General features: G+C 32.0%; 1 pseudogene; it reads right to left on the bottom strand.

Annotated features, from left to right (window-relative positions):
* Positions 1-917: 917 nt before the first annotated feature.
* On the bottom strand, positions 918-2,933 carry LOC149142774 (uncharacterized; annotated as a pseudogene).
* Positions 2,934-10,829: the final 7,896 nt, after the last annotated feature.

The following is a 10,829-nucleotide window of genomic DNA, read 5'->3' as shown; positions in this document are numbered from 1 at the left end:
GTAGTCCCAGTTGTTATTTCTGTAGCGAAATAGTTAAAACATATTGAATTTTGAAGGCAAGGTTCTACACAAGCCTTCTGAAATAAACCGTAAGAGATACAAACGAAAACAGACCCTGATGAGTATGTCTCAGATTCTTATAAATTCTTTTGTAAGAAAGAGAAACAGAGAATTAAGGGAAAACCAAAACAAACCCTGATGAGGAATTGATCACCTGTTGAATATTTTAAAAAAGAGAAGGATAACCCGAAAAGGCTAGGGTATCTCGTAGAATCTGATCGCCCTAGACTCCGCTTCACACAGTTAACCAAGGTCCAAGCATACCTGAACCTCCTCTTCAAAAAACAGTGGAAACCTCGAAGAAATTAAAAAGCCCCTTCAGTTGAAGAAACAGTAGAAACCTCGAAGAAATTAAAAAGCCAGAGGAGCTGGTTGCAAGCACGGCTGAATCGCCTGTTGAAGTCGGTGGTGATCTAACGAAGGAGCTGGTTTGGTTGAATTTATTGGTGAAGAAAAAGAACTCGGACGGTTGAAGAAGAAGTTGAAAAGTAAAGGAATACCGAGTCGGTTTACGATTAAGTAGGAGGAGTCGGTGGTGATCTAACGCCCAATATTGTTTTAATTGTCTAACATTTCATCAAACGTTGCAAAACTGTACATGGTGGCAGTTAGGTGAGTTCGTTTCAAAGAGAGTTCGTTTCAAAGAGGAACGCCTTACGGCGTAAATATATTAACCAATTTTATTTAGTTGGGTTCTTTCGCTAAATTGGAAATAAATTCCAAAACAAATTGGAATTCAAACTGGATCACAATGATTTAAATCTATACTATAAATTCAGTAAGATCGTTACTAACATGAAAAAAACAAAATTAAAACTCCTCTGAGCATGAGGTTTACCCGATGTGGCTATGGAACATTGTTCATTATCGTGCTACAGCTAAACGAAAGAGATCTGAAACATCCACCACTCATCGGGGACAGCGTTCACTACTCGAGCAAAGCAAGATTCAGCCCGCGCTGCAACGTTATGTATTTTCCATGTGAACTTGGCTTAGAGTGACAATATCTCTGCATCTTCCGGGCTTGGCAACATTGCCCTTCGGTAGTATTCCTCTGTTTCCACAATATCATGTTGCACCTAGTCCATATAATATATGAAACCCCATAATTAAATCAAACTCGATATCCCAAAATCCACTGGAGAATCAATATGCGGAAATCATAAAATTACAATTTCATTTCTAAAGCAGAGAACCGGTGAAATTACCTCATGCAGAAACCTGACATGGTTGAGTAGTTGATTGGCAGGATTTGCTTCCAACATACTTTGATCATACATATCTGTGCTGTTCTTGAAATCTGAACTTCTGCTGCTTCACATTTTTCCTCCTTTTCATCCAATACCAGAGCCTCAACTAATATGCTGTCTCGGACACATGGGCAACTCTGCATCCTCTTGCAGTTCAGATTAATGGCACTCCATTTGGGCAATCTTCTAGAGTCCAATGTTTATAATCTTTTTTCCTGGACACGAATGGAGAGTTCTTACGAAGGGTTTGTACATATGAATCTACAAGTTAACTCGTATTTCTGCTGGTGACCTGCACATTGTCTCCATCCTATTCTTTAGCCTTCGTACTCATCAGGCTAAAGGGTGCGAGATTGATGTCGAAGTCCAGTCGCTCTCTCATTGAATTTGAATTTGTTGAGCAGAGATTGAATTCTCTACTGAGTTTTCGAAGACCCAATTCTTTAGCCTTCGTACTCATCAGGCTAAAGGGTGCGAGATCGATGTCGAAGTCTAGTCGCTCTCTCATTGAATTTGAATGTGTTGAGCAGAGATTGAATTCTCTACTGAGTGAAACCTCGAAGAAATTAAAAAGAAATTAAAAAGCCCCTTCAGTTGAAGAAACAGTAGAAACCTCGAAGAAATTAAAAAGCCAGAGGAGCTGGTTGCAAGCACGGCTGAATCGCCTGTTGAAGTCGGTGGTGATCTAACGAAGGAGCTGGTTTGGTTGAATTTATTGGTGAAGAAAAAGAACTCGGACGGTTGAAGAAGAAGTTGAAAAGTAAAGGAATACCGAGTCGGTTTAAAGAGGAACGCCTTACGGCGTAATTAATATTATAGTGAAATTTGGTTACTGAGTCAAGGATAGATTGAATATATATTTTTTAATATTTGAGTAGATAGTTTTTTCATAAAAATAAATGTTTTTCAAAATATTATTTTGAGTTAAATTTGCAAATCATAATTATTTTATTAAATTTTTATTTTTAAAAGTATTTATATTTAAAAAATGGTTGTGTTTTTAAATATGATCCAGGATTGCAATTATGATTGTTAGGATGAGACATTGAAAAAATTTAACTATATTAAAGGTTGTTGTTAGTGTGGCCATGTTTAGTATCCTTGGTCATTAAATACTTTTGAATTACAATTTTTTAAATTAAAATAGTTCCACAAAGTTAGGATGAGAGACTAAAATTTTTTAACTATATTAAAGGTTGTTGTTGGTGTGGCCATGTTTACTATCCCTAGTGATTAAATAATTTTGAATTACAATTTCTTAAACCAAAGTACTTCCACAAATTATAAATGTGATAAATATATAAATAACTTTAAAAAATCATAAAACTTTTAAATTAAGAATAATTTGTTAATTTTATTGCTAGACACATAATCTTAGGGGATTTTTGTGTCATTGGAAATTATTGTAAATATGGATATGAGAAGATAAGAGAGTCCCTTGAAAGATGAAATGAAAAGTCACTCGTCTATTGTATTAAGTATAATTCTAAGCTCAATGAAAGACATCCACTTATTGAGTTATCTCTGAGAATGGTATTAGAGCCTGCTAACTCCATAAGTCTCTGAGTGTTTGCATCCCTACCATCCCTTTCTCTTAGGTTTGTAACTGCTCTTGCCATCCATTTCTCTCTAGTCTGTGAACAGTGTTGTCATCCCTGTCGCTTAGGTAGAAATGCTTCTACTCTGTAAAAATCATTCTATCTGTGCCTTTAGGTTTTTTTCTCTTTCCTCTCTACATAAGGCATTTCATACTTTGGTGCATTAACTCCTATGCAATTTTAAATAACTCAGCTGAATTTGATATTTGTAGGTAAATCGTCACCATATACAACAACTCATGCTTTTACTTGAAGAGTGTACAACTCAAAATTTAATATATTATTTGATTGTGTCTCACTTGTAGATCTTGAAATATGTAATTTTCGTACAACTATATGTCAAGAAGTTAGTGTATGAGAAGAGTTGCAAACTAGAAGGGAAATCTAAAAAAGGGAAATGATTGAAGGAATTGTATTCCTACCACTTCTATTATAAAATAGTAGAGTATCCTTACGTATTCAGTTTAGTCAATTTACTTTAAATCTTTCTTTATTTGGTGACCTATTATTGTGAAGTTCATTGTTTTAGTTTTTCACCTAATTCATGAGTGGTTTTCTCATAATTCTCCCATTCTATTATTAGCTATGTGGTCTTCCTATGGTTAGACTAATACCATCACTATACACATGAAAAATCCTTTCCTAAATCATGTATTGTTGATTTTTTTATGATGTGATCTTTGTAGCTTTGTGTGATTTGGATTTGTGATCACATGATCTCATATTTATCTCTTTCATCTCACTCACTTTTCAGCAACTCCAAATGTAACATCCCTCTACAAAATTTGCATATGTGTGTCTAGTGGTTGAGACCTAGACAAGCCCCATGTTAATCTTAATATCCCTTATTATGACCTAAATATTGAGTTATTACATTTTTATTGTTATATTTCTACGTAGGCTAGAACCCTCCATTATAATTGTACCATTTCTCACCTATATATAAACAAAGGAGAACTAGCATTAGGATCATCATATATTGTTTTGTATTTTATTCATTGTAAAAGGCAGCTCCACCATTGAGGTGGATTGTATTCATTAACTTCTTATCATTTTTAAGTTGCAAGGTTCATGAAAATTGCTATAAAATCTACTATCCTAGGGTTTTGTTGCTCTATATGAGACATCTTTACATTTTCACTATAAAAAATGGGGATCTTCAAATATCAAAATTTTCAGGATATAACATAAAAATATCAAATTAAAAGCATTGAAAATTTTAGAGCTATATCACTATACTATTGAATATATACCCTATGAAAGTTAGGGTTTTTTAAGGGAAAATTTTAGGGGCTAATATTCGCCCATGGGCTAATTTTCTATACTTTTTTTCCAAAAAAAAGACTCGCTAATTTCGATTTTTTTGTAAAAATGATTCGCCCAAATTTTATAGAATGAAATTATTTTACCCTGAAAATCACCAAAAGATTATATATAGACTATATAAAAGTATTATAAATTTGAATATTTTTACAAAAATATCTCCAAAATTTTTATAGATTTCATATTATGGACTAGTGGGATTTGCCAAGGTTTCGAAACTTTAAGATAAATTTCCATCCTTAAAATTTTTCTTGGTTTTTTTTATTGGTCCTAAAATCAACTTTAAATGAGTCATCTTGGTATTTTTTCTATAATGTTTTTTCTATTTAAAATTTTGAATTTGTTGGGGATTAATATCAGGGTATAGGTGGTGACATATCAGATTCTAATTCACTATAATTTCAACTATATACACTGTAAAATTTAGGGTTTGTGTCTAGTGTTAAAATCATATTTTGAACAAGTCATATTGGCACGTTCATTGTAACGTTTTACTAGATAACCTTTAAATAGTGAAATTTTTAGGCTTTTGAGAATACATATTGAAGTACATTAGTTAGAAATTATAAAATCATATTTCAACAATTGGATACATGGCATGGCATGGTGTACAAATTCACTCTTAGGAAGAAATGAAAAATTAATAAGTTTTGAGAAAGTCACCTTAACATTCACTTGACACATATAACTTTGATTAGAGCTATGGAAGTATGGAGAAGACATATCATCATATTATATGATGAAATTTTAGACTTAGAAGGGCTCAAATTTCATAGTTATATTAGGAAAAATATCAACAATCCAACTAATTTCAAAAATAGAGTTGGAAAGGTACATAACTTACAAGTGGAATAACTTTTGATTATTGTTATTTTAAAAGTTTTGATATAGAGGATTATCATTGTTTTGTAATATGGAAAATGATTGTACAAGAAATTCTACTATTACACCTTATAAAAATAAAACATGCCATTTGAAAAGAGTGAAGTCATAAAATATATGTTTTCCCAATTATAGAACAAAATTAATTAATTGAATAGTGGTATGTTGAAACAAGTGGATTTATCACATTTTTAGGAAGATATTAAAAGGAAAATGATATATGAAATGGAACAGAATAAAATTGAAAATAAGAAAGAAATACAAAAAATACAAAATCCATGAGTTCTATGGAAATTCTTCTCTTAGAGAGGATACCTAAAAGGGATATGGAGATTCAAGGAAGTCATGGATATACTGAGAACAAGGGTGTTGGGACTCAATCATATATTAGGAGTATTTTATCATAATTGGAGAAAACAAATATTGAAGCACAAAATCGTGAATTTTCATCACTTCATGAGCCACATCATTCAAGATTCAATATGGCATCAAGAAACTACTTCATTCGAAATATTTATGTGGGGAAGTTTGATAGTAACATTATTATGATATTAATATTCCAGATGGAGTAATTCTTTGATCTACACCAAGTGAAATCCTTACAAAAGAAAAATATAGAATCCATGCATTTAGATTAAGATCAATTCATATGGTATCAATGGATTTGTGAAAGGAAAAAGCATTCTATTGTAACTTGGTCGATTTTTATAGAGGAATTGATAGCACATTATGGGGATATTAAGAGAAATATATTTTTCAATAATTTGGTAAATATTCAGAAGAAAGTGTCCAATTATAGGGCACATTCAACAATTCCAATAGTTAAGTCTTAAGATAAAGAACATTTCAAAGGATAATTCATTAGACCTCTTTATGAGAACTTTAAAGGAAAGAATCCAACATGAGGTGTATGTCCTTGAACCTAAGTCCCTAGAGCATGCTTTTAATCTAGAAATGAAAGTTGAAAGTAAAATTATTACTACTAGAAAAGTGGTCATTAATAATCATATAGAACAACATGGTCCCTCTTCTAACCCCTCTCAACCAACAAGGTGGACACCTCATAAAATTGATGAAATAAGAGTAAAAGGAATATGTTTCAATTGCGGAAACAGGTACAACAAAGGACATAAAATTTAGTGATAAAAAGTTATTCTAGATAGACCGTGAAGGGCAAGAAGATCAAGAATTGAAACCATCAAAAGATTCAGAGCCAGAAGAGTCTAATCTAACGATATCTTGCTATGCATGGTTGGTGGTAGTAATCAAAAATCCCTTAATATATAAGCATATATGAAAAAGAAAAAGGTAATTTTGTTGATTGATTCTAGTAGCACCCATTACTTCATCAATTAAAAAACGGGTAAAACTTCTCAATTTCTATATATTTTTAGCACTAGAATTTCAAGTAATGATTGCATAGGGTGGTACCATAAATTGTTCATGGATGTTCCAAAGTATTAAGATAAATATATAGGAGTATTTATTAGATAACCTAACGAATTCAATTTATGTGGTGGTCTTGATGTTGTATTAGGCACCCAAGGACTACAATCATTGGTAATGGTCTTTATTTCTCAAGATATTTTCATGACATTTTCCTCTAAAGGAAAGGAAATTAAACTTAGATATATCCAAGTGAAATTATCTAAAGTGATCAGCTCTAATATCATGACAAAATTACTAAAAAAGGGATACCATGTTGAAATTACACAATGTATTTCATTATATGTTCAAACATCTATATCCTCTCCTCCAATGGATCTCCAAAAAGTTATCAATAATAATTCCAATCTATTAGAAGAGATGTCTAAGGATCCTCCACATGTTATTTATTTACAACTCAGAAGTGCACCACACAACATTAGGTCTTTAAGTATCCATATGAATAGAAGAGTGAGATTAGGCATTTGATTCAAGAAATATTAAAGGTCAACACCATTCAAGCCAACCAAAGTGCTTCCTCTTCACTAGCGGTGATGGTTACAAAAAACGATGCATGATGGTGTATGTGTCCATATCATATTTAGCTCAACAAAATGAAAATCAATTTTTTTTTTCCTATTCTTATAGTTGATGAATTATTAGATGAATTGCATGGATTAATTTTCTTTGCTAAGTTGGATCTTCGTTTAGGATATCAAAAAATTGAAATGAGCCAAGAAGACATTCCCAAAAAATCCCTTAAAACAAATGAATTCCATTATGATTTTTGGTTATGCTATTCAAACTTACTAATGCTCCTTCAAAATTAAATATTAATGAATTCTATTTTCAAACCCTTAAACAAATTGCGATAGTATTTTTTTGGTAAGGCACTAATCTGTAGAAAATCTTGTGAAAAGTATGCACAACATGTTGAGAGGTGCTTAAAACTATCAGAAGAGAAACAACTATACAAGAAGTCTTTCAAGTGTACTTTTGGAGTTTAGAAAAGTTACTGATGAAATGAGAACTATTACGTCAAAATGAGAACTCTAGCCAAAAAACCACAAAAAACATGAAAAAACAACCTAAAAGTGAAAAGTGTTGATGCTGGAATACAGTTCTTTTTTTGGGGTAAATTTTCAACATTTTTTTAGAAATGGATGTAAAAACCAATAAAAACCATTTTTTTGTGTGCAAAAAACACCCTGAAAATGAAAAGTGTTGACGCTAGAATAATTTATTTTTATTTTTTATTTATTTTTGGGGTAAATTTTCAACATTTTTTAATAATGATGTTAAAGATCAAAAATCATGACTCTGAAGTAAACTTAAAATTCCTTCAATTTTTAGGCATGGCATTAAAGATAAAATATCACATCTATGAAAAGTCTTAAAATTCCAACGATTTTCAGGCATGTCATTAAAGATAAAATACCATGCATTTGAAAATCCTTAAAATTCCAATGATTTTCAGGCATGACATTATAGATAAAATATCATGTCTATGAAAAGCCTTAAAATTCCAAAAAAATTTAGCCAAGGTGTTAAAGACAAAATACTTATAATTATTTTCAACCATAGAATTAAGAATAAAATATCATGTCTTAGAAAAACCTTAAAATTTTGACAATTTTTCAACTATGGAATTAAAACCAAAGATCATGACTCCAAAAAACCTTAAGTTTTCAACATATTTCAATCATAACATTATGGAAAAAATTTATGACTATTTTTTTTAAATAAACACCAGAATGAAAGAGTCATTATGCCAAGAGTAATTTCTTTCTTAAAGCTAAAAGTATAATGATTTTAAAATCTTATCCTAAGATAAATTGAGACATTGCAACAAAAATTTAAAAATCAACCATCAATTTGACATGCAGTGTAGGTGAACTTGACCCATTATAATGATAACTTAAAGACCAACCATGAAATTGACGCATTGTGGGGTCAGACTTGATCCATTATAATGAAAACTTTAAAATGAACTATCAAATTGACACATAATAGGATCAGGTTGCTAGTCAATTATCAATACGAACCCTGCAGAAAATTAAATAAATAAAACAAAATAATAAATAAATAAAAATGAAAAATAGAAAAGAAAACAAAAATGAAAACATTGAAAAATTTAAAAATAAAACAAAAACAAAAGAGAAACCACAAAAAGTTAAAAAAAATAATAACAAGTATATATACACACTAAAACATAAAACATGACAAAAAAAATCTAATATAAAAAAGGGAGAAAAAACAAACACAGATAAAAAATGTTAATAAAAAAAATTTAACTTATAAAAAAAAATTAAACAATAAAATAAAATAAAATAAAATATTTCCAAGAAAACATAATTTAAGAAAAAAATTAAAATATAATTAAAAAAAAAAAAGAAAATTAAACAAATAAACAAATAATATTGATTACATAATTTAAAAAAGTAAACAAACAAAATAAAGAACATTAAAAACACACGAAAAAAACAATTTTAAAAAAACATTTAAAAATTTTAGGAGAAAAAATAAAATAAAAACAAACTAAAAAAAAAACATTTCAAAATATTTAAATTATAAAACAAATAAATGAATAAAGTTGAAGCCCCGTAAGCTTTGGCGGGGTCAGGTCAATTCCTAGAATCGGCCTGGCTCGCCCAGTGCTTAAGGGGGCTCAAGTCTAGGCAGATTGGGAGCTGTGTGCACCTTCCCTCACACTCAGAGCCTCTAGGTCCTCGAGTCTGGGTGGCAAAGAACTACATGTAGCTCACCCCTAGGGTTCCAAGCCCTAATGTTTGAGGTTTGGAAGGAAATGCGCCACAAGGCTCACTTGTGGGCTTGGAACCCAAGTATGGGGTTTTACACCCATCGGGATTTGGGTCGAAATTGTGATGAATTTAAGCATGAGAAAATTTGAGGTGATAGAGCTTGGAGAGTTGATTCCAACACTCCAAATATCACTCAAATCATAGCTCTAGAAATGAAGTTATGAGGTTTTGATGTTGACAATTAATTATGAACATCCAAAGTCATGTAGGCTTGAGGAATTCATCCAAGAGACATGTCTATTCAAATGAATTTTTGGAGCCCCTCATTTGTGTATAAATAAAGGGTGAAGGAGATTCATTTTACGCATCCATTTTGGAACACACACTTGAAGAAAAGGACTCATTAGAGGAGGAAGAGAACTTAAATTTATTACCTTGATTGAGCTGCCAGTGGAAGATAGGACAACATGGAAAAGAGGTAGCGTAGGAGCCTTTTGGAGGTTGTTTTGGGGTCTGTTCACATTTGTAGGGAGGTTGAGTTAGGTAAGGATAAGGGTAAGTCTATTTTGGTGCACCATTTAGGGACAAAAGCTACGAAAGATGTTGGTCGTTTACTACAAGATTATTGTGTGTTACACCACAAACCATATCACCACAACTAGGTTTGTGTAGGGAGGTTTAAGGGGCTAGTGTATGCCTATGACAACAACATGATAGAGGAGGGGTATCCTAAGGGTATGCCGCAAATTTTTGGAGGTTATTAAGGGTTGTTTAGGGATTGGTTAAGGGCCGTTGTAGCTTGCAAAAGATTCCCTAACCAGGGACAGTCAAGGGCAGCATGGGACAATAGACTTGGAGCCAAGATTGATGTGTGTTGGGTCAAAGAAGTTGACCAGTTTGGGTCAATTGTTGTTGTAGCCTATTGGTGTCATGTGGAGGACTTTCCATGGTGTTAAAGTGTCCATATCAAGAGCATAACCAATAGTGTAGTATTGGTCATATTTGGACTATTGGAGGGTAACATGTGGATGTCCAAAGCATCCCTAGACTAGCAGTTTTGAAGTGACAAAGATAGTTTAAGATTGGGTGAAGTTTGCAGCCTTATGAGTATCTCTTCGATGGACGAAATAGGCTACTACAAGGAAGATTGCAGCTCGAGAATTGGCTAACCTAGAGAGAAGATTGATGAACCCATGTACATGTAGTAGAAGTGACATGCAACAGTGTTAGAGGGAATCCCTCCTAGAGTCTCGATGTGTAGTGGCCTTAATGGACTAAGGAACTACTAGTGAGCAGTATGGAAGCAAAGGACCGACAGGACAAGATATGACATAGAAGTTGCAACAAAGTTTGTCATTTTATCTTGTATACCATAAACTGTTATATTATTTAGAGTTGGTTTAATATAAAAAATATTGGGGTTGTACATATTGTACAATTTGTTTAAAATTGTGTATATTTGTGCATGTGTGATTTACTGCTTTATATTTATGTTGTGAAAAGTAGTTTATGGTCGAGATTCTTGGTTT

This window comes from Pinus tabuliformis, chromosome X (genome assembly GCF_031772625.1).
Source record: "Pinus tabuliformis cultivar Carrire ecotype Pingquan chromosome X, CPIR1, whole genome shotgun sequence".
NCBI classification, from domain to species: domain Eukaryota; kingdom Viridiplantae; phylum Streptophyta; class Pinopsida; order Pinales; family Pinaceae; genus Pinus; species Pinus tabuliformis.
This window is presented reverse-complemented; position numbering and strand designations above follow the sequence as displayed.